Source organism: Myxocyprinus asiaticus, chromosome 1 (genome assembly GCF_019703515.2).
Source record: "Myxocyprinus asiaticus isolate MX2 ecotype Aquarium Trade chromosome 1, UBuf_Myxa_2, whole genome shotgun sequence".
NCBI classification, from domain to species: Eukaryota; Metazoa; Chordata; class Actinopteri; order Cypriniformes; family Catostomidae; genus Myxocyprinus; species Myxocyprinus asiaticus.
In genome coordinates this window covers 29,801,290-29,825,675 of record NC_059344.1, presented here as the reverse complement: position 1 = coordinate 29,825,675, position 24,386 = coordinate 29,801,290, and the positions used below count along the sequence as shown (strand labels likewise).

Genomic DNA, 24,386 nt, shown 5'->3' with positions numbered 1-24,386 from the left:
GCGAAACTTTTCAAAAATGCAAAGGAAAAACGTTTCCATTTTTAATACATCGTTGTCGTGTAAATGTACCCCTAGACAGGCCCCATTTCCAGCAGCCATCACTCAAACACCTTATCCTTGAGTAATCATGCTAAATTGCTAATTTGGTACTAGAAAATCACTTGCCATTATATCAAAAACTGCTGAAAGCTATTTGGTTCGTTAAATAAAGCTTAACATTGTTTCTGTGTTTGTTTTTGAGTTGCCACAGTATGCAATAGACTGGCATGTTTTAAGGTCAACATTAGGTAAAAAAAAAAATGGCAAAAAAAGAAACAGCTTTCTCTAGAAACTTGTCAGTCAATCATTGTTTTGAGGAATGAAAGCTATACTATGCTTGAAATTGCCAAAAAAAAAAAAAAAAAATGAAGATTTAATACAAAGGTGTACACTACAATCTTCAAAGACAAAGGACAACTGGTTCTAACAAGGACAGAAAGAGATGTGGAAGGCCAGATGTACAACTAAACAAGAGGATAAGTACATCAGAGTCTCTAGTTTGAGAAATGTACACCTCACATGTCCTCAGCTGACAGCTTCATTGAATTCTACCCGCTCAACACCAGTTTCATGTACAACAGTAAAGACTCAGGGGTGCAGGCCTCATGGGAAGAATTGCAAAGAAAATATCACTTTTGAAACAGAAAAAGAAAAAGAAAAAGAAAATTTAGAGTGGGCAAGAAACACGACATTGGACAACAGATAATTGGAAAAGAGTGTTATGGGGTCACTGATAAGACACACACACACACACACACACATATATATATATATATATATGTGTGTGTGTGTGTGTGTGTGTGTGTGTGTGTGTGTGTGTATTGGCTTGTGTATTTCTATACTAATATTTTCTATTCGCTTTTTATTTTTATTCAATTTTTTTAATATCTCTGTCTTGTATTCTCTTTGCACTGGAAGCTTTTGTCACCAAGACAAATTCCTTGTATGTGTAAGCATACTTGGCAATAAAGCTCTGATTCACAGAAAGCATTTGCACACGTGCAGAACTTTGTTTAGCGTGCTGTTTTTGATGTGTTATGTTTTGGGCGGGATCAATATCGGGAAAAAATAAAAGTAAACAAAACTTTACATAAAGTGCCTTTATTTACTGTCCTGTCCACAGTCGTCAAGTGATGTATTGGTCTCTGCACACTGTACAGTGTATCGAATTCAATGTGGGTGCTCTTTTTAGATGTCAGGTCTGAAAGATACAACGCAATAACCTACAATACAAACAGATAAAACAATACAGCAGGTTGTAGATTAATGGTTAAACGCAGTTTCCCTAATAAACAATTTGTCTGTTCCTTCATTCAACGTTGCGATTGCATTTGTCTTGCATATAGCAGTGGAGGTCTTTCACGTTGCGCAGCTGTGGTGGCTCCCGGAAGAAACACGAAATGACGATTTAAATGTTCCACCTGTACAATAACAAACATTGGCCGGGATCTGTCTCTTAAAAATGTCTATGATCAATTTATAAACCATTTTACATTTGTAGAATATAGCAGCACTTTATGGATTTATTTAAATCCCATGAACCGACATTCTGGACGTTGAATTTAAATTAGGCTTAAAATGTAAACCTGTGACGTTGTATGTTGCGTGAAAATAACCCTGTAATTCAATATAATGACAAACTTTAGACTTTCCGCAGTAAAGAAAATTCTCCATTGTCAACATTCAGTAGTCAGGACGCCGTGCTCTGACGTCACTTGACGTATGACTGTGCTCGTCCAATCAGCTGCGGGGAGCTTGCATTTGAAATCTTCGTGCTTAGTGTTTTGCTTTTGCTTACAATCAGGTGGATCATTCATATTGGATACATGTTGTATCAAATGGTAGGTTAATGAAACATTTCTTTTGTGGTTGAAGTGAAAGAGATGGCCAGTTAGCTGATGCTTGTTCAGCTCAGTGCTGGCAGATGCTAACCAGTGCTTGTAAGAGTTAGCAAGTAATAAACTGATGATCAAATATCAGTTGTAGTTAGTGGCCTGATATAGTTTGTGTGCAGTGAATATAATTCGCCTTGTCTTACACTGTAATTAAAATAAAGTAGTGCCATTTCATTATGCAGGTTTCAGTCATGGTCTTTCTATTCAAACATTAGTGTGCAGTGTAAGGAAGTATTTATGACTGTATTGTTGTATGAAACTCTACGTTAATTTGATTAACACTTCTTCTGTTTGGGTTTATTATAATGCTATCAAGCTATCGCAATAAACTAATACTACATTTATCTTGTCAGCATGGCATGTATGCAAGACAAATAGGTCTTTACATGAATTTAAGAGGTAGTAGTTTTCTTGACACTCAAATGTGCTGAACAGAATATTAAACTGGTGTCATGGGGTAATCTGCCAAACTGATGCTCTTTCACATTAAAAGTACAGAAGAAAATAATATAAGTCATCATTAGAATAATTTTTTGTTCAGAAAGGATTAAAGGAAATAATTGATACTATGTTGTAAAATGTTGTTTTATTCACTGCATTTTGTTGTCTTATAGGTTACTTAATACATTTTAATTTTTCTTAGTTTTAGTTTGTTGTTTGGCCTCACTCTGTTGATTAATTATTCTCACTTTCTGTTGTGCAGGTAAACAAGCATCGTGAAGCAGAGATTTTATTGCAAAGCTGTACAACGGGACCATGTTGTATGGGGAGGTGTGCAGCCACGTTAAAGTGGTAGTTCGTGTCCGTCTTTTAAATGACAGAGAAAAGAATGGAAATTACAAGTGCTGGCAGAAGCTATGTCTTTCTCCAATCCCAGTTTAAAGCTGAAGTGTGTATTTTTTTTCAGTGTTAAATGACTTTCTCTTGTCCCAGCTTAATATGCAGAGACAACTAAGCCATTTATAGGTACATTTTCTCAAACTGTAAACACTGTGTCTGTGGCGCTTTAAAAATTCCTGTTTTGAGCAACCCATTCAGCCTGACACAACAACCTGACCAATGGCGTGATTTAATCTGTTTGTTCGATCAACAGCAGATGGAGGGCGTAATTGGAAATATTTTCCATTCCATTCAGTAGCGCTAGTGGTGCAGAAATTACACATTTCAGCTTTAAAATGCAAAGGAGACTATAAGTGATCCATCCATTCCTAGGTTGATTCACTGAAATTTGTAAACACTATGTCATTATCAAAACATTGCTCCATTTTTTTTTTTTGTTTTTTTTTTTTTGAGCATCCTAACCAGCCCGACATGGCAACAAATATGGCTCAATCAATTGTGTGTGTCTGGGGTGGGGCTATCTGTTTTTCTGATCAGTGGCAGATGGGGGAGTGTTACGGAAAATCTCTTTGAAAACATTATTTTCATTATTATGGCACCATGAGTGGCACAGAAGTACACACCTCACCTTTACTTAAAATATTTTTGCTTTTAGTTCTTGATAGATGGAGAATAGTAGTGCATTGCTATATTTCTCAGTTTTATCTCTGGATTACCCACCACAGACTGAATTTCTTCCAATGCATTTGAAAGCATAGGCTATACTGTATATGATTTCATTAATAAAGTGCTAGTTTTGTGTAGAGCCTAAATCTGGTCTGGTTTATTGTACCTGGAACAGTATGTGTTTTTCAGTCCTCTTGTGTTCTGAGTACCTGGATTTCTGCATTTTCTCCTGAACAGGTTTATAATGAGCAGATTCAAGATTTAATAACTAACTCTGGTCCGTTAGCGGTGAGAGAGGATGGTTCTTATGGTGTAGTGGTTCAAGGACTCACTCTGCACCAGGTAAAGTGGGGCTGCACATGGGATCTCTTCGTGTGCATTTTCTGTGTTTCTGATTCAGGTCACCATAGACCACTAAGAGTTGTCATTTATTAACTTTGATGGATTATGTGTGTCTCATTTACTTTATAGCCTAAATCGGCAGAGCACATCCTTGAAGCTCTTGATTTTGTCAACAGAAACAGGACACAGCACCCCACTGACATGGACGCCACATCTTCCCGCTCTCACGCAGTATTCCAGGTAAAGGGCTTTTTACCACCTTGTCACTTTGCTCTGTAATTATCACATCCGGTTCTTTGTAACTGTTTTGATGCAGCAAGTTCTCATGGACTTTTTGTGCAGTCGCCACATATGGGGCCTGAGCAGTTCATTTGCATGAATCCTCTTAGTTTGATATTGATTATGCTAAGGGATCATAAGATGTTGCTGTTGACTATAGTAAATGGAGATATTTTTGGGGATATTGTGTTTCCGCTCACCCTTTTGTTTTTATTTTATTTATTTTGTAATAAAAGATTTTGATTATTTTCTGGAAGATTTGAAAAGGCAACAATAAATTAAGTGTTTGGCTTCTTGATCTCTGAAATCCAACATCTCTGTCATCTTACAATTGATCTGAGTGTTTCAGAGTAAATTGCACCTTGTAAGCCAGTGTTAGCTAGTTCACCCAAAAATGAAAATTCTCTTGTAATCTACTCATCCTCATGCCATCCCAGGTATATATGACTTACTTTCTTCTGCAGAATACAAACAAAGATTTTTAGAAAAATATCTCAGCTCTGTAGGTCCATACAATGCAAGTGAGTGGTGACCAGACCTTTGTAGCCCAAAAATTACATAAATGAAACATAAAAGTAATCCATATGACTCCAGTGTTTGAATTAATATCTTCAGAAGTGATATACAGTTGTGCTCAAATGTTTGCATACCCTTGGAGAATTGGTAATATATGTACCATTTTCAAAGAAAACATGAGTGAGCAGGCAAAACACATTTCTTTTATTTCTTATGGGATTCATATTCAACTGTAGGTTATAACAGAATGGCACAATCATAAAACAAAACATGGCAACAAAGAAAAAAATGAAATGACCCTTGTTCAAAAGTCTGCATACCCTTAGTTCTTAATACTGTGTATTGCCTCCTTTAGCATCAATGACAGCGTGTGGTCTTTTGTAATAGTTGTCTATGAGGCCCTAAATTCTTGCAGGTGGTATAGCTGCTCATTCGTCTTGGCAGAATGCCTCCAGGTCATGCAAAGTCTTTGGTCGTCTTGCATGAACTGCACGTTTGAGATCTCCCCAGTGTGGCTCGATGATATTAAGGTCAGGAGACGGATGGTATTCTTTTCACTATAGGCCTTGTTGACCCCTCTCCAAACATAGCGCTTGTGGTTGTGACCATAAAGCTCTATTTTGGTCTCGTCACTCCAAATTATAGTGTGCCAGAAGCTGCGAGGTGTGTCAAGGTGTTGTCGGGAATATTGTAACCGGGCTTTTTTGTGGCATTGGCGCAGTAAAGTCTTCTTTCTGGCAACTCGACCATGCAGCTCATTTTTTTTCAAGTATCATCGTATTGTGCTCCTTGAAACAACCACACCATCTTTTTCCAGAGCAGCCTGTATTTCTCCTGAGGTTAACTGTGGGTTTTTCTTTGTATCCCGAACAATTCTTCTGGCAGTTGTGGCTGAAATCTTTCTTGGTCTACCTGACCTTGGCTTGGTATCAATAGATCACCAAATTGTCCACTTTTTAATAAGTGATTGAACAGTACTGACTGGCATTTTCAAGGCTTTGGATATCTTTTTATATCCTTTTCCATCTTTATAAAGTTCCATTACCATGTTACGCAGGTCTTTTGTCAGTTCTTTTCTGCTCCCCATGGCTCAGTATCTAGCCTGCTCAGTGCATCCACGTGAGAGCTAACAAACTCATTGACTATTTATACACATACACAGACAATAATTGCAATTTAAAAAGCCACAGATGTGGGAAATTAACCTTTAATTGCCATTTAAACCTGTGTGTGTCAACTTGTGTGTCTGTAACAAGGCCAAACATTCAAGGGTATGTAAAATTTTGTTACCATTATGATTTAAAAAGGAGCCAAACAACTATGTGATAATAAATGGCTTGATATGATCACTATCCTTAAATAAAAGATAAAGTCATATTTTCAAAATCAATGCCAAAATTTCACAATTTCTGCCAGGGTATGCAAACTTTTGAGCACAACTGTAATAGGTATGGGTAAGAAACAGATCAATATTTTAGTCCTTTTTTACTCGAAATCGCCACTTTAACTTTAACTTTCAGATGTGAAAGTGAAACTAAACAGGCACCACATGTGACTTTCAGATGTAAAAGTGATTTGAAAAAGTGAAAAGGAAAAAAGGACTTCAGTTTTGATCTGTTTCTCACCCACACCTATTATATTGCTTCTGAAGATAATGGATTTAACCACTGGAGTTTCCTTTGAGTGATTTTTTTCTGGTCACCATTCACTTGTATTGTATGGACCAACAGAGCTGAGATATTCTTCTAAAAAATTTTGTTTGTGTTCTGATGAAGAAAGAAAGTCATACACATCTGGGATGGGATGAGGGTGAGTAAATGATGGGAGAATTTTTATTTTTGGGTGAACTATCCCTTTAAATTGTCAAGAAAAAAATCTAAATATTCAGTCTGATTCATAAACATTCTCACTCCATTTTTATTTATGTTTTTCAGATCTACTTGAGCCAGCAGGATAAGATGGCCAGTCTCAATCCAAACATCCGTGTTGTTAAAATGAGCTTAATCGACCTTGCGGCTCAGAAAGGGCCAGTGCAACCAATGCCAAGGGGGCACATCTCCGAGAGGGGGCCAACAAACCGCTCCCTCCTTGCCCTGGGGAATGTTATCAACACACTTGTCAACCCAAAAGTAGGTATTTTCCTCCTATAGATGAAAACAGACTGAGGGATTACCCAGACCTTGCTGAAAACAGATCTGTTTCATTATTTCATTTTTAAATTGAAAACATTATGTGAATTTGATGCTGCAAATATGGGCTATAATTTGAGGCAATATGTACACTACCAGTCAAAAGTTTGGGCGCACTTGCCTGAATTTATTTTTCTCATGATCTTTTAAATATTTGCATCTGAAGCAGGGGTGTAAAAGACATGGTTTGTGGACCTTTTTTTGTAGGCTAAACTTTGTGCTCATGTTCGATTCAGATGGCTTATTGAAGCTATAAAGTTATCCAGCCGATAGCAGCAAAAGGTCTTGTCAATATTCTTGTTTGATTAATATCCCTAATAACCAGTTTCATATGTGTATTTAATCTAAAGGCCTCTTGTGAATAAGACTATTAAATTCCAATGTGCTCCCTTTTCTCACCCCAATAATGAAGTTAAGTTGATTTTGCTCTTTATAAGCTCTAGACGAGCGTTTTTTGATTGTGTGCTTGCATGGGTAAACTAAGGTTTAACAAATACAAAATTAAATTGGCCTGCATACGTTTTTTTTTTTTTTCAATCGACCCTGAACTTAAAGTTGGACACCCCTGATCTAGAAGCATTTGTTTACATGCTTGAACGTGCCAAAGTATAACTTCTTTATAAACCTAACATTTTTACTCATTTATTTTAATTAAATGAATGAGGTGCTCGGATAGGGAAGAAACAACTATTTTAAAAACATTTCAGAGTGTGCAGAGGTGTACTTTAGGCATAGGATGGCTACCTTAAAGAAGCTAAAATGCAAGATAGTTTATTTACAGTGTTTGTATTGTTTAATAGTTTTTATGACTTCACTATTATTTTTGGTAGTTGAGAGTGAGGGATTGGGACTTGACTCAGGCTATATTCAAACCAACATTGTCACTACCTATTATACTACTATAATTCGTCAGCAAGTGTGCCACCCTATGTGCCAAATCCCCGGCACTTTACTATAATTCTAATATGTTGTCAAATAGTAAATGTAAAGACTGACAAGGTGTGTCCAAACTTTTGAGTGGTAGTGTTGTTTAGAAAGATGTGTGATGTGTCACTGCATTGAGTGTATTGAATACACATTCACACTTGCTGTCTCTACACGTACCTGTGTAGCCTCAGTCATTAATAGACAGTTCATCTTGAACAGAAGACAGTACTGTGGACACCCAGGGCCTTAAGAGCACACACTGTTCCACATAAAAGCACTGTAATCCATAGAACTGACAGCCTCTGTTTCTCACTTTGATAAGGCCCTTTGAAAAGTTTACCTCTTCCCTACTGTCCAAAAAGCAGGCCTGCACAGAATCTGCACCTGCAGAAAGCACCACAGTTTTCTGCAGAATTCGAACTCCTGTAATTCAAAAAGTTCTGCATGACCCCCGCCTCTTGTGTTTTCTTTTATTAAACATTTTGCTTATTTTAATAATGCTTTCAGCTACCAATAGTGTAGAGTGTAGTACTCTCAGCTCCATTTAACACATTTTAATGTATTTAAATGCATTCTGAATTTTTTTCCCCATAATCAGTGCAGAAAATATGGAAAAGGTTTGCATATTCTGTGTTGCAAATAGATATCACTAGCATCTTGTTGTGATGTAAACAAATGTGTTGACTGTATTACTACTATTATCTTCACTGTTGCCTTACTTGGTCTTTATCCACTCTGGGTCAGCGGAGTTCAAACTGCGCAGTGGCACATTTGCTCTGATAGTATTAGCCTTCCCCTCTCCTCATTGCTTTTGGGACAAAACCAAAGGTTCTGCTGGCTCTGTGGTTCTGGGACTGATGCTATCAGTCTTAGGAAACCTATTCACTTAGCCTGGGCTCTGTTGTGTACACTTATCCTTCTCCTCAGGGCCGTGTGTGTGTGTGTCTGCCACTGTTGATTCCAGTATGCCTCCGCCAGAGACACTGTGTGGAATTGTATCCATATTTTCCGTCTCAGAGAAGGTTTGAGGGTAATTTACCACCCAATCCCATTAGCCCGTGACGGATATAGAATGTAGTCTTAGAAAATAGCTGTTAAATCTGCCTTGCAGTGTTTGTTTCATGCCATAAGCTATTAGAAACTGTGTCTTAATTATCGTTGGGTATTTACTGCGGTGTACATCCCATTCTAACAGATTATTTAGCTTTTACAGGGTTTTTTTTTTTTCTTGTCTTGGAAAACCCACTAAATTAAAGGTGTGTGTGCATGTGTGCACCTGCCTTTAGTAATTGATTTCTTCAATTACTGCTCTATAAAAAATTGCATGAGTAAAATGATTTGGATGGAGAGACAAAAAGATTTTTGTGATGGGAAATTCAGGAGATGTGTGATGCACAAATATTTGGCTATTTGTAAGGCTGTTGATTTAACATGTTAATTTAGTATGATTAATTATATAACCAGCAATAAATCACACTTGCATCACAGAGGACATGTTCTTGAGTTTCTTGAATGCAGTGGTCTCAAGACAAATTTTCAAAGTGCATTTAACTTGACACCGTGTCCTAAAAATGCAACATTTATTTTCGAGATGCTAAAAGCCAGTGAAGTGCAACGCAACCAGAATCCGTCAAATGCTTGTGTACATAGACCAACAACAATAGCATAGACAGAAGAACCTGTTTTGTGAGAACAGCCCAGTCTACCTTAAACAGATTGACGAACTCAGTTGATTGCTGTGAACTGACCGTAGGCCAGGGATAGACAATGTATTTTTCTGCTCACTTTGGCAACAAAATATCAGTGCTATCTCTTTTGAAACATTTTAACAAACAAAAATTAGCATTATTAATTCAGATACAAGTAATGGCCATCTTCATCCAATCACTGCAAACCATTTTAAAATAAAATTATTAGTGGTGCACCAATCAGGAAATTTGAGGCCGATACCGATCTCCGATTTATTTTATTTTTTTTAACACTAAGATCGGGCGATATCGATAACAATGTTTTTCTTAAAGTGCCCTTTGCCACACTTTAAGTTATATGCTGCAGTTATGTTTATGCCCCACACAGTAAAATTACAGTAACACTTTACAAAAATGTTCCATTTGTTAACATTATTTAACAACATTACTGTAGTTAACACTAATGAACTTAATGTTAGTTACAACATATATTATTACATTTTTAAAATCAAAAGTTGTATTAGTTAATGAACATTAATGCACTATGAACTAACAATTAACAATTTTTATTAACTAACACTGATTAAAAAATGCTGTAAAAATATATTGTTAATTTGTTGGTTCATGATATCTAATGCATTAACTAATGTTAAAGTTAATTACATTAAAATTACGTTAATTGTGAAATGCTAACATTTATTTGTATTGAAAGCAGTTATGAATAGTTGTCAATGGTTAGGTTAGGGTTAGGGTTGTCAATAGCAAAAGGTCATTGTGACATACTGGCAGCCAAAAACCATGAGAGCATCACACACAGCAAAGATACTTTCAAAAATAAGAAAAATACATCCATTATAATCTCTAAAACTGCTCTAGTGAGAAATCATTAATATCTATGATTTTTTTACTGTTTTTGGCATCTTGTTGTAACACAAATCACTAATTATTAAGCAAATGCGTGAAGAAGCGGTGCCATTGTTGAAGGTTAAACAGTTACATCTGTTATTAGTGGTATTGTGACCAACATTAATCTGATTTAAATTGGGATCCACACAGAATAGCGCTGAGATGAGTGACTGAGATATTGAGAGCACCTGGAGAGCGTGCATGTTTGATTGAAACAGAGAGTGCTCATGTTGAAGGGAGTGAAGCTAAAAGCTCTCATGATCGCTCAAACAGTCTCTATCGCTCCACACAACGTCTGATTGTCATGACTCACGTTACATAACGTGTACTCAGATTTGTATTCGCATGTTTATTTGTTGTTTAATTCATTTTTATACTCTTCCTGCTCACTGTGCAACAAGTCAGAATAACTACCGTAATGACTCTAGAAAATGGGCAACTTAATATTTATACACGTGTAATTCTTACACATTTTTAAAAACAAAACGGCATATTCATGTGATTTACATCATGTCTGAAAGTTTAAATTCGTGAATGCTTAGAACTGCCAACAACTCACCCTCCAAAGGCCACTCTGTCATGCTTCAAGGGCTGAGCAAGCACTCATTCATCAGAGTAGAAGTGTATGTGTGATTCCCTGCGTGCTGCGAAAAAGATCAGCCCTGATTCTAGGCACGATCGCCGATCACGGATTTAAGACGAATATCGGCCGATTTCGATCGGTGGCCGATCGATCGGTGCACCCCTAAAAATTGTACATTATAAATTCTGAATCTTCTGAATTCTGAATTCTGAAAGTACTGATTACCATTGTCCCATGTCTGCCATACATGTTGAGTGGTCCAAACATCATCTGCAGCCTGAAACTGAACTTTTGGTCGAATGTTAGGAGTGAATGCACTTAGCTGCATAGCAAAGCTTTAGGATGCTCCCTTGTTCCTTATCTAGTGAATGACTTAAACTTCAGTGTGCTGTCTGTCTGCACTGGTCTCAGAGCAGTTTGAAATGCACCTTATTGTTTTTATTCTACCTCCAAATAAAGCCTCTGAAAGCAAGGCATTTTTCTCAATGTGAAAATATACGATTTCTTAGGGGGAAAAAGGCCTATAGTCCACTAGGGCTGTCACGATTACTCGATTCAGTTCGATTACTCGATTAAAAAAATTCCTTGATTACAAAATTGCAGAATCGACCAATCGAAAATAAGGCGGAAGTGATGCAGTTCACGGACGAGGGTCCAATCACATAACGACAAGAGGTGTCACTTTAGATTTGAAAAACAATGCATCACTTCAGAAATCCAATAGAACTCAAAAAGATGACATCCAGTCTCCACAGACCCGCTGGACACATGCGATAAGCTCACCTGCATGCAATTTGCGGTGCTGCACGTCCAGATGCGTGAGAGAAGGTGAGCCATTCGTTGAACTCCAAAAAAAATAAAAAATAAATAAATAATCACATTGGAATGCACTCTAAACTTATTTATCTACACAATTGTTTGCAATATAGGCTTTTATGAAGCAATATAAAATTATGTAATGACAAAGACATCCGTAGGACTTGCAAAAAGTTACACACGCATTGACGCATGCACAAACAATTTCTGCTCAGTAAATCTGGCTGATTCCATACAATCTAATAAGGTTATATTCTGCAGATTATAATTTGTTCAGTTCTGTGTACATTAACTACCATTTAAATGTAAATGCGATCTTCCTCCATATGTAAATTAGATTTCATGACGATTAAGTTTGTAATTGTTCGCAATGCCCCACTTCTGCTAAATATTTTAAAGTTTATGGCCATTATCACAGATAAAACTCAATGTGGGAATCCAGAGAATGTTATTTACTGAATAAGGCCACAGCTCTGTATGCTGTCAATCAAAGCTCAACATGAGCCGTTAAAGCCACACAGCTGCACGTCTCTTGCCCCGCAGGCACAATATAAAACTTTGGCTTACCTGAAGGAGAAATGAGTGGAAACATGCATCTCTCAATGGTGTGATTATTGTTAATTTTGTATTCCGTGTTGCATGTACAGTAAGTGATAAAATGGCTTTCTAATCTCCATAAAATGTTTAACAATGAATAGAACTCATCCTAAATAAACAAGATTGGTAAGCAGACATTGTTTCTGAAAAGTTAAAATATTTTATTTCCATGGCCTGTTTTCTCATATTTGTCAGATCTTGTTGAACTAGTTAAAGAAAAAGTAGTTGAAAAAAAAAAAAAAGGTGGGCTCACCTGAAGTAGCCAATCTCTGTCAGCTTGAATTATATACATTTTTATATTATAAATCTGCTTTGAGTGTCTGTTGGCTTTAGATATTCTTTGCACAATTGCTTTGTTGTTGTTATTCAATCGTAGAGTGCATACAAATTTAGGCTATCGAACATATTTTAGCCAAAAGTGACTTCACCTCGTTAACCAAAATAATCGATAGTGACAGCCCTGTAGTCCACATCAGTGGTCATTGTGTTTAACAGCGTGCCGTTTCATGATAAATCACTCAAATTTTCAAAATTACATATCAGATTCAAACAGGTTTCAATATAAAAACATGGTTTTCTTACCGGATGTAGTTTTGCTGCCGTTTCTCCCAAAGACAAACTCTGCTGTGATCGGCACCATATTGTTTTGCATCGAAAGTTTAGCCCATTACTGATAGCCCAGAGTATTCTGTACTAAAATCAGTCGGTTTAAATTCAATTAGGCATACCGTAAAGCAAAGAAAAAACACAATGTCCACAATAGAGGATGCGGGGTCGCACAAGGATATACTGTATATACAGTATGTGTACATATAGATCAGAATATATTGAATTATCTTTTTTTGGCAACCTTTCTCAGCAAATATTGATAGATGTGAATAATTGCAATTCATTTTATTAACTAACTGGCATATCATGTTATTTGATTAAATATTTTAATCGATTGACAGCCCTAGTTATTTTTTTATTTTTTTTGCAGTTTCGAATTCTCAATTTCAAAATTGTTTGTGCCATTATGTAAACACAAATATAAATTAAAGCTCCTCCACAAGATGTACAATCATCAAATTGCAGAGATCTTGGGACACTGGGGAATACTAGCAGTGATGGAAAAGGCCTGCTGAAGGGAAAGTTCAGAATCACTAATAATGGCAGCACTAGAGGAAACACCACATCAGTCGACTGAGGTCAACCACTTCAGGTAGACCTGAGGTGTAAAATGAACAAAGGGGATGCTGAAACAAGACAGAACAACAGTAGGAACTCATCTGCACTCAGTACAGGGTGAAGATTCTAAAGTGTATATGAGAAGTTACATTCGAAGTAATAGAAGATGACTTGGCCAAGATCTTACTGAGCTTACACATCTAGACTGATTAGAAAGTACCAGCCAACCACCCCAATATTGTGATCATAAAATGGCAGTGGTGTTTGATGTGGCAGTAACGCATGACAGAACATCAAGATTGAGAACCTTGAAGCATGACAAGAATTGAAGGATTATGGTTGGCCAATATAAGCCGCTTTTCCACCATTGACCCAAATAGTTACCATTGTATAATTGTGCCGTACTGAACTGATTCAGGCTTGTTGGCTACTGTTTCTTCTTTTTCTATATGGACTGACTGGACAAGTGACCAATCGGGAGTTGCCACATTACTAAAGTCGTTTGACCAGCATTGTTCTTTGTCTTGAGTACGGTTAGCTTATAGTGCTGAGAATTCTGCTGAATCGTTTAGACCGGGAAAAAGTGGAAAATATTGATGCACCGATAACACTTTTTCTCTTCCGATTCCGATATCGGAAATCTCAGTATCGGCCAATCCCGATCTGATACCAGTGTTGTTATTTTTGCATAATCAGTTTAGAATATCTTTACATTATTGTGTGGAACTAATTGGGAGTACTCTTTAATATGTAAAGAAACACAAACCTCTAACTATACATTATTTCAATATAAATGTATAGCTTATTAAGAAAAACTTTATTGTTAACTAGTATACTGGATAATGTAGCAGCAAAATTAACAGTAATTTCAGTATAAGTCATCAGTAGAAATTAAGCAGTTTTTTTTTTTGTTTGTTTGTTTGTTTTGTATCTGGACTTTAAAGGATTCAGATCTCTTTTTTGTTCAATTTAGTTGTAAGAAATCAGCTCACTTTTCACAGTTATTTTTTGGAACCCATTCAACTTAAATATTATTATCATTTGTAAACAAATGATAATATTAATAATATATTATAATAATAATATCTCAATCATGCACCTTTGTCTCTCTCTCTCTCTTTCTTCCTCACTGCCCTCACTCTCCCCTGAGTTCTGATTACACGCACCTGCATATCATTAGTGGCTAATCAAGGACTGCATATATACCCCGCTTTCACACACATTCTTTGTCTGTTCTCATCGATAGTATCTCTGAGATGCCAGATCTTTCTACTATGTCAGACATACCTGTGTCTTCATTATTGCCTGCAAGACTGTTGTGAGTTATCTGTTCATCGTGTCTATACCCTGTGTGGATATTACTCACCTGCTGTTTGCCACTCTGCTCAACTGGATTACTTTACAATGTTTACATCACTGTTTCAATCATCTGTTCAATAAACCCTGCTACTGGGTTCATATCTCTGCCTCTGTGTGTCTCTCCGTGACACCTTTAACTTTTAAACCCTCATGCTTTTATTTTGACATTCTGAACTCTCCAGGAAGTCCTGTATGTGTCTGTTTGTAGGCAAGTTCACAGTAATTCGCTTATTCAAATTCTGGTAAAAATGTATCTCCAGTGCCATTCTGAATGCATATAAGTGAACCAAACTATTGAGCATCTACATCTGAGATGTTGTTCTTGAGTAGCGCTCAAATATTGCGCACTGTGTGAAGGCTAAAAATAGGCGTGTGTGTGTGTGTAAACGGCAGTTGGAGCTGCACGTGCATTTTATATATTTACTTATTAAACACAGCCTTTTGTGATTCACAGAGCTATTGCACGTTTTCAAGTGGCTTTGAATAAAATGCATGAGTCATATGAACTACTTTAATTGTGTTTTAATGGTTCTTTGTCATTTATTTGAGCTTGACAGTAACAAACATGACTAACACACAGTATCGGATTTGGATTGGGCTCGTCGGACCGATACCCGATCCGTCTATAAACGTCAGTATCCGAGCCGATAACGATCCTGGTATCGGATCGGTGCATCCCTAGTGGAAAAGCGCCTAGTGCCACCCCACCTGGAAGGATGGCTTCAGCAGATCCTAGGAAAACAACACTGATTTCAATCCACAAGATCATATTCCTAGGAACAGCTAAAATACTTTGGTGAATCCTCAAGCTTCCAGACCTTTTGTAGAGGATCTGAGATTGACAGGAAAGGATAAAATATTTGTTTGTTGTGAGAAGGCGTGTAATGATTATTAAAAGCTAGGGTGTGTCTCAATCAGCTCCCCAGTTCAGTAGTCAGGGCACTGATTAAGGAGCCAGCCATTTTTAGGGCTGTCTCAATTGCAAAATCATTCCAGTGCACTGAAACATTTGCTCCCTAAAAAAATCCCACAATGCACCGTAAAAACCAGGGAGCATAATTGCTCTATGAGCACTTCTCATTTCCTAAATTGTGTGTCTCTGAGCCTGTGACCTGGAAACCGATCTATGTCCACCATCATGAAGGATGTATCAATTCTCTAAATGCACCGCGAGGAAGAAAATGACAGAGAACACGAGCTTCCTGAGGACGCTTGTGCAAGGAAACACCGGAGCATCCTATGCTGAACACATTTTGGTCAAAGCACCTGACGCACGCATAAATTCTCCTCCCCCTTCATATGACACAACAGTTTTCATTCATGTTTCACCTTTGCAGTTTAAATAAACCATAATTGACACATACTTTAACAGTGCATCTTGAATTAAGTTTTATTTTGAAAATATCAATAAATTTCAACAACATAACGTCAAGCGCTCTGATGTCATGCAGCTGCGCATAGACTGCTCTCTGAAGTGACACGTGAGTGAGCAGGACATTTCATTTGACAAATATATCTTGCTTTGATTCCTCCATCCTTGTTTCTAAGAGGATGGAGCAGGGAAATGAGGAAAGGAAACAAAGGAACAATTTCAGAAATGAGAAGCGCCCACTGTGTTCCCTTACCGGAAACACCGTCATGTCTTCTGAAGTCTGTCAAGTCGTTAGATGTCAAGCATAAGTGTAAACTATGAAGCCTTTCAAGCCTTAATTTCTCCTTAAAAGAGATGTTGTTTGTAATGTCTTTCATTCATAATTATCATGAAAGTGAAACAATCTTTTAAATATTTTAGTTGTTAAAAGGTTTAAAATACACTCTTTTATTTATGCCATTTATCTGTTATAATAACACTGTGCGTTTGAATATTTTCAACGAAAATGAATGACGGTGTCATTTATACAGCGATGGTGCTGATTAATAACAGCTGCTTTTCACTGTGTGAGCTTGTTAACGTGTCACGGGTTATTGAGTCACAAGTGTCCCAACGTTCAGTGGATGAACACCCTTGCCAGTGCCCGAATTTGTGTTCACGATATACTGATTCATGACATAGGGAACTGATTGAGACACAGGGCTAGAATGTGACCAAAACAATGAAAATATAAGTCATAAGATTTATATTTTTGAATTGTACCTAGAATGGTTACCTAGAAGGTAAGAAGGTCCCTTTGTAATTAAACACATTAGCTGAGAGATAATTTCTTTCATATTTAAGCAAAATGGAAATTGTAAATAAAATATAACCACATTAATCGATATTGAATCAGAATCGAATTGGGAAATCAGTATCAATAACCAGCCTGATGCTGCACTTCAAATTCCAATCCCATTGTACTATTCAAATGTGGGAATTTTAAGTGAAAAGAGAAATGCCACGAATGGTGCATTTTTGTGTCTCATTTTCAGTTGTTATTGCATTAAGTGCTCCAAATGAACTCCGACCATCTCACTGACCTGCACCATGGACTGCAATCGGAGCAGCTCCTGAAGATGAACTGCTTCTGTAGCGCTACGATGCACATGCTGTCTGCGGCAAACTTACATGAAAATATTATATAAATAAACATAATTTTTATATAGCACCTATACAAGTAGCTTCTCAAGTCACTTTACATGAAGAAAAGAACAAGATATAAAAAGCATGAAAAAAACGATTAAATATACACAAGACATGCATATAAAAACAGCGTTAATATTAAAAGTCTGTAATGATTTTGATAGTGAACACAAAACACTACGGATTCACTTTAACATTCATGTAATGGTAAATATTCTTGGTCATTTCAGGTTCATAAACGCGGGTGACAGAGAGGAGGCAGCGAGCGCTTACTGTATTTCTATTTTAGGGAGATTGTAGAGTGAGGAAGCATATTTTAAAACATACACAGAATCTCAAAGGTCTTCCTTTATGAGAAATAAGGGCTCATCGTTGAGACTTAAAATAATGTGTGAAAGTGAAGAATTTGGGAGAGAGAAATGTTTACTACTGCATAATACAATTTAATATATAATATAATAGCTATTCAGGTTGGCTGAGTTCCAAAAACAACAGTGTAAAATGGACTAAGACTAAAGTTGACCAAAAAGAGACGTATTTTAAGTATTTGGAAATATTTGATAAAGTATTGTTTTTCATGTCATTCTACCCTTGTGCAATATTTTACAAGTGTTTAAAGCCTTAATGGAACTGATTCCGTGTTAAATATGAATAAATGCCTTCATACACCTTAAGAAGTATGACAATTTGTATAAAAATTAATCCTCACAAAATAGACAATCATCATAAATCACAATTATTTGTTTGACAATTAATCATCAAACAACAATTAATCGTGAATAGCGCCCTATATGTGAGAGACAGTGCATATATTCAGGACTGTGGTTGCAGAGTAGGCAATTCCACAGGCAAATAGGCTGTGTTTGTCATTAAAGTGTGTTAATCAGAAACATACTCAGAATTATTTTTTTTAAATATTTTTATTCTTTTTTTCTTTTTGCAGTTCTCATTTCTATATGCCAAAGCGTATAGCATAATTTTTTTTTTGGTGAGGGTAAAAGATGTAACGGCAGTCAAAGTCTTGTTAGTGGGTGACCGCATTGTAAGTATTGCTCCTCAGAAATTTGTTTTCAGTGATGAGGGATTGTAGAAGAGTTTGCTTGTTCTAGCTCATTTTTAAATCAATCGCAATTGCCGGCTTTGGCTTTGTTTATTTTACTGAACACTAAAGTGGAGTGAGAGGCATCATTTGAAGGTTAAAGCTGTTTTGGTTTGTGCTCATTTGATTTGTCTGGAATTTTTCAGCATGCAGTGTTACTTTGTTTTGTCCCATAATACAGCTGACTTCTGAAAAGATTCTTTATTTTTATTTAATAAAGATTCTGAGACTGTCATATATGTCCCATAAATGTGGTGGTAATGGTCAAATATCTTGACATTTTTAACCATGTTCATTTGAGTAATTTTAGTGCTAGATAATAACAAGTGCTCGTATTTGTTTTCTGGCAAAGCAGTTTTTACATTTATCATCTTTCTTTTGATAAATATATTCATTTTTATATAGTTACTGTATCCATATATTGTTGTGTCCGTTTACATGCTCCTTTATAATCGTGCTACATCAGGGTTTTTGCATATTCAAGCTACAGTTTTCATCTAAGTATTAATGACAAAATCGCAATGCAAAACTGAATATTTTAAGGAAGGATGTCATCTGAGGTGACATATACACTGACTACACATCACCTGTCTTTCGGAGTGTGCACACAACGCCAAGCCCAATTATGGACGAAGCCAAGCTGCAATCGCATTATCTAGGTCTGTTAGTCTGACTTTGCACAAATCAGCCTGGTAAAATTTCAGTCAGACTAAAACATTTACATGACATTTAAAAAAGTCAAATATTTTTTTTAAATCTGTCTTAAATCGAAGTTTTGAAGTGCATGTAAAAGTACTGAGTCTGACTATCTAAAGTGATCTGTGTTATCGGTATGTTCTGAGTGTATTTATTTGTTTGTGTTTATTTGTGTTGTGCCTTCCATGGTTTTGTATTTGCTGTCTGATGCTGGAGTGTTTTGGCTGGTGTGTGTGTAAGGTGAGGTGGTTTGTCCCTGTCTCTGGGCCCCTCCGCAATGCAGCTTCATAGGTATTGTTTTCATGCCATCTGCATACATTAACCCGTCACGCAGACGGCTCTCCTTACCCACGTTCTCCTGGGAGGGCCCGAAACAGGCCACTCACACTGTGACACACTGCTAACATCATCGTGCCAACAGAGGGAACATGCAGCATTCAGAGATGTGATTTTCTTGTGATGGCAATAGCTGCTTGTAGTTTTCGTTGGTTACATAAGCTGGTGATTTACCACTAAAATGCCCTCCGTCTGTTTTCTACTCCCACTTTTCTTCTTGGTGCAGTAATTCCTAACAGAGATGAAGAAATTGTCAGAAAAGTGGGACACAGTCTTCATTTCAACCCTTTGCAAAGGGATTTGCAAAGTTCCCAGCAGGCCACCACTTGATTCAAAACTATAATGAAAACATTAGCACACACATAGTCCAGATGTAGCCTATAGTTTGAGACATCAGCTGGATGAAATCAGATATACAAAAGTTTCCACAAAGCCCACCCCGACTGCAGTGTTTTTCCCTATGTTTGTGTCCCTGTTGGCACATTGTCCAAATGCCATTCTTCATGTATGTTAACAGTTTCACATCAGCTAAATGGACCCTTGGCTTTGATGTTTTATAGATGCCAGAATGTGCACCAGTCACTAGATTCTGAGATTAATTAGATAGTCAGTTTGTGAATGCTTTCTTTCACAGGTCAGACAGGCCAGCAAGATGAAAGAGAGAGTGCCAACTGGCTGTTTGAACATGTGTAACAGTATGAAGCTATTGAGGTTCAACATAAATTAGACAAATTTGAAATTATTGTCAGGATCTGTTAGAGAAGGTCGGTCAGCAACAGTGCTGTTAGTCGAGTTAGTCCATGTTATTCTGGAATGAAAAATATCTCTTTGTAGAAATTTACCGAAGGAGGTGAAGCTGCTTGCTGGGTTGTAATGTCAATGCTGCTGCATAGTGCAATTTACAAAATATTGGACTCGATCTCACAAAGAACAAAAGTGAAATCTTAATTAAGATTAGGTTACAATTTTAAATTAAGCATTTTTAAATTAGTTTAGAAAGTTAAATCTGTGTCCGTTCTTTCTCTGAAATGCTCAGATGGTTATTAATTGTGTATTAAATTTAAAGTCATCTCAGAAATGGCCTGAAATTAAATTTATCCCCAACCATTCCATGTCATCCCATTTTCTAGCAAGCTGAATCCATTTATCCTTTAGTCATTGCTTATGTCTAGACATACCTTCATGATATTCTTGGATTTCATTTTTGTTTTGTTTTTTGTTGTTTTTTATTCTCAGTGTAAGAAGACACACATTCCTTACAGAGGTAGCAAGCTGACGCGGCTCCTCAAAGACTCTCTGGGTGGGAGCTGCCGAACTGTTATGATCGCTAACGTCAGCCCGTCATCTCTCTCCTATGAAGATATACACAACAATCTCAAATATGCCAACCGCGCCAAGGAGATCAAATCCAATGTAAGTCTTACTCGTATACATACACAAGCTCAGCTTCAGCAGTCCCTTGACCAATGATATGCTTTAAAATCACCCACAAGTTCAGTGTTTTGAAAGGGAAGAACGGGTACTTGAGCAATGATTGCTCATGTTGATGTCAACAGGATTTTTGTGCTTTTGTAAATGCAGCACAGGTCTTATCTCTGTTTCTGTCTTTCCCTGTGTTTCAGCTGAAGAGTAATGTGATGAGTTTGGACAGTCACATTGGCCAGTATGCAGTCATCTGTGAAAAGCAGAAAGATGAGTTAAAAACAAGTTTGACGGTGGCGGCTTGAAGAACCTCAGTACTCACTAAGCTGTTCCCTTAAGGGGATAGTTCACACAAAAATGGAAATTCTCTCATGATTTACTCACCCTAATGCCATCCAGATGTGTATGACTTTATTTCTTCTGCATAACACAAATGAAGATATTTAGAAGAATATTTCAGCTCTGTAGGTCCTCACAATGCAAGTGAATGGGTACCAAAATTTTTAAACTGCAAAATCCACATAAAGGCAACATAAGAATAATCCATATGACTCCAGTGGTTAAATCCATGTCTTCAGGAATGATATGATAGGTGTGGGTGAGAAACAGATCAATATTTAAGTAATTTTTTGTCATAAATTCCCCTCCCTGCCCATTAGGGGGCGATATGCAAGAAGAATGTGAATCACTATAAACAGAAGAATGATAATGAGAAAGTGAAAGTGGAAATCGACTGAGCAGGGAGGAGAATTTTTAGTAAAAAAAAAATCACTTAAATATTGATCTGTTTCTCACCCACACCTATCAAATCATTTCAGAATATATGGAGTTGTCTGGAGTACTTTTATTTTGCCCTTATGTGGATTTTGGAGCATTTACTTGCAATGAATGGAACTAAAGAGCTGAGAAAAAATTATAAAAATCTTCGATTGTGCCCAGCAGAAGAAAGAAAGTCATACACACCTGAGATGGCATGAGTGGCAGTAAATTATGTGAGAATTTTCATTTTTGGGTGAACTATCCCTTTAACATTGTGAAACTAGAGAGTTTGAATTTATTAAATGGATACTTCTGAGTCTGAATTCTGAATGGACACATTCAAAGTTGTTGTAAAATGACTGTAAATCCACACCTGTGACCGCACATTCTATATTAATGCATCAAGTTGCTACATTGCTTGGCAAATGCAAACTTCTATAGTTGGGATAATGAACTATATTACTTGGTGAACAAATGTTTTTTTCCAATTATTATGAAGAATAAATGTAAATGTTTACTGAACATTGTTGTCTTGCATTATAATGCTATTGCCGACATTTTATTAAACAATAAGCCACTCAAGTCTGTGCATTACAGTGATGAAGAACACCCCTTAACCGTGATGAAATTACTATAACGCGCGGCCTCTCGTGGCTTATTGCTTATCAGCTCATACACATGTACACACTCTGTAGTACTTCTAAATCTGGTTTGCTTCTTCTGATGGGTTAAAGGAATGTGATATCCACATGAGACCACAGGTAGTTTGCTTACAGAGACCAAGTGAGTGTGTGTGTATGTGTGTGTTTGCAGATCGTCATGCTGAAACAGAAACTTAAATCCAATCCCCATCCAGAGGAGAGCTGAATTTGAGAAGTAAGCACTGTGTGTGTGCGCACATGTGAGAACATGCGAGAACAGTTGGGTTCACTGTAAAAGTGTGCAGTCATGCGACGGAGCAAACTCTATTTGCAGGCATCAGCATGCATCTTGAGACCTGTGTTTTTGTTTGTATAGATGTTGTTTATTTTATGCCATGTGTGATGTGCAGCTCTTTAACGCTGTCCTTTGAAATTTTGAATACGCCTCAATTATTTATGAGTGAGAGTACATAGGACAAAGCCAGACACCAGCACAGGTGAAGGTCTCCTTACCTCTGCATTTTTAATCAGGCCAGTGGAAAGTGTAGACTTGTGCTGAATGTTTTCCTCTGTTTCTTAAATTTTGTTTATTGTTTGTTTTTCGAGAGGAAATGTATCACAGTTTTGCGACATGTCCCTCCACCCTCAGCCTGTAGATGCTGTCGTTTCTCGTCAGCGGAAAATGCTGCGGCATCCATAGATGGGAGGGAGAAAAGGAAGAACAGGCAGAGGGAGGAGAGAAAGAGGGAAAATAGCAAGGGCGGGAGGGAGGAGGGGAAAAAGCTGAATGAGTCTCACTCCTACGTGTTTCATTCACCGGCATCAGAATTCACAACTTGCCGAGAGAGGGAGAGAGAGGTGCTGAGCAGCGAGGAGGGGCGGCACCTGCCCGCATTAAAAATGCAGGAGTCTGGCAGTGTCGACGCTGCACCAATATTATGGCCCCAAATAGAGACTCTACACTCTCTCTCAGTGGACTTTTTTGCTTTTCTTTCTTTAAAAAAAACAAATACCGCCTACATAGAGTTCAGGTGATATCTCAAAACATTAATTGAGTCAGTGTTTGCAGTGCTGCAAAAGGCTGAATCAGTGTGACGATTCAGTCAACAGATGATTCAACTTGCACTAATATCCAACGGATATTCTCTTAGTAACTTAATAGGTTGGGAATGGGATGGCTTGGCCTACTAAATTTTTAATTGCGGCTATGTTGCAGCCAGCTGTCGATTACCACACAAAATAATGTGGACTGCTCGACTTCGATTATAAGTGTATTACTGTGCACGCATTTTTCATTTATTTTTATAAATATAGAGTCGTCGACATAATTATCTTTGGTAATCAACGGCAGGCAACATATGCTTTTGATACAGCTCAAGTTGTATTTAACTGAGATATTGAGGAATTTAGTCTTTTGCCCTCTCAGAGATGATATACAATCCCAATTAGTGGGTTGAATCATTTTAGGAACTCTTTTATGTCTACCTCAATCAGACTTTTAAATAAGCCTACTTGAGACTTATATTTTCATGGTTTTATTGTTTTTATATAGTATAGTATGTTGTTCTATTAGGATGTTGTTGCTATTTAATATTTGTGAGTGTTCATGTTTTGTGTGTGTTTTGGCTGTGGTGTAAAACAAAATGTAGTCCAAAACAAATTTCCCTTACGGGACAATAAAGTATACTTAACTCAACAATATTCATTTTTTTTTTGGTTTTTTTTTATTTTATTTTTTTTATTTTTTTTAGCATTTATACAAAAAGAGGAAAAATTCCATTGAACATACTTTCACGGTTATGGCTGTGTGCTTTTGTGTTTGTGCAGGATGTCTGAGTCTCTGCGCAGTGTGTTTTCAGCACGTCTGCAGATCCGTAAAGAGCAGCTGGATATTGAGAAGCTGCTGAATGAAAGCAGACTGACTGTGAGACACAGGGAGCTGTGGCACCTGCAGAGCCTGATCTTCTTCCACAACAACAAGGCAGAGAGGGTAACATCACCAATTCACACACACACACACCGTTATTTAAATACTTTTTTTCCAGGCCTAGGAAAGTCATGGATATT

General features: G+C 37.1%; 2 pseudogenes; one reads left to right on the top strand and one right to left on the bottom strand.

Annotated features, from left to right (window-relative positions):
- The window catches only part of LOC127439842 (12S rRNA N4-methylcytidine (m4C) methyltransferase-like), a 125,924-nt pseudogene extending 123,275 nt beyond the window's left edge, over nucleotides 1–2,649 (bottom strand).
- The window catches only part of LOC127439836 (kinesin-like protein KIF18A), a 42,662-nt pseudogene continuing 20,030 nt past the window's right edge, over nucleotides 1,755–24,386 (top strand).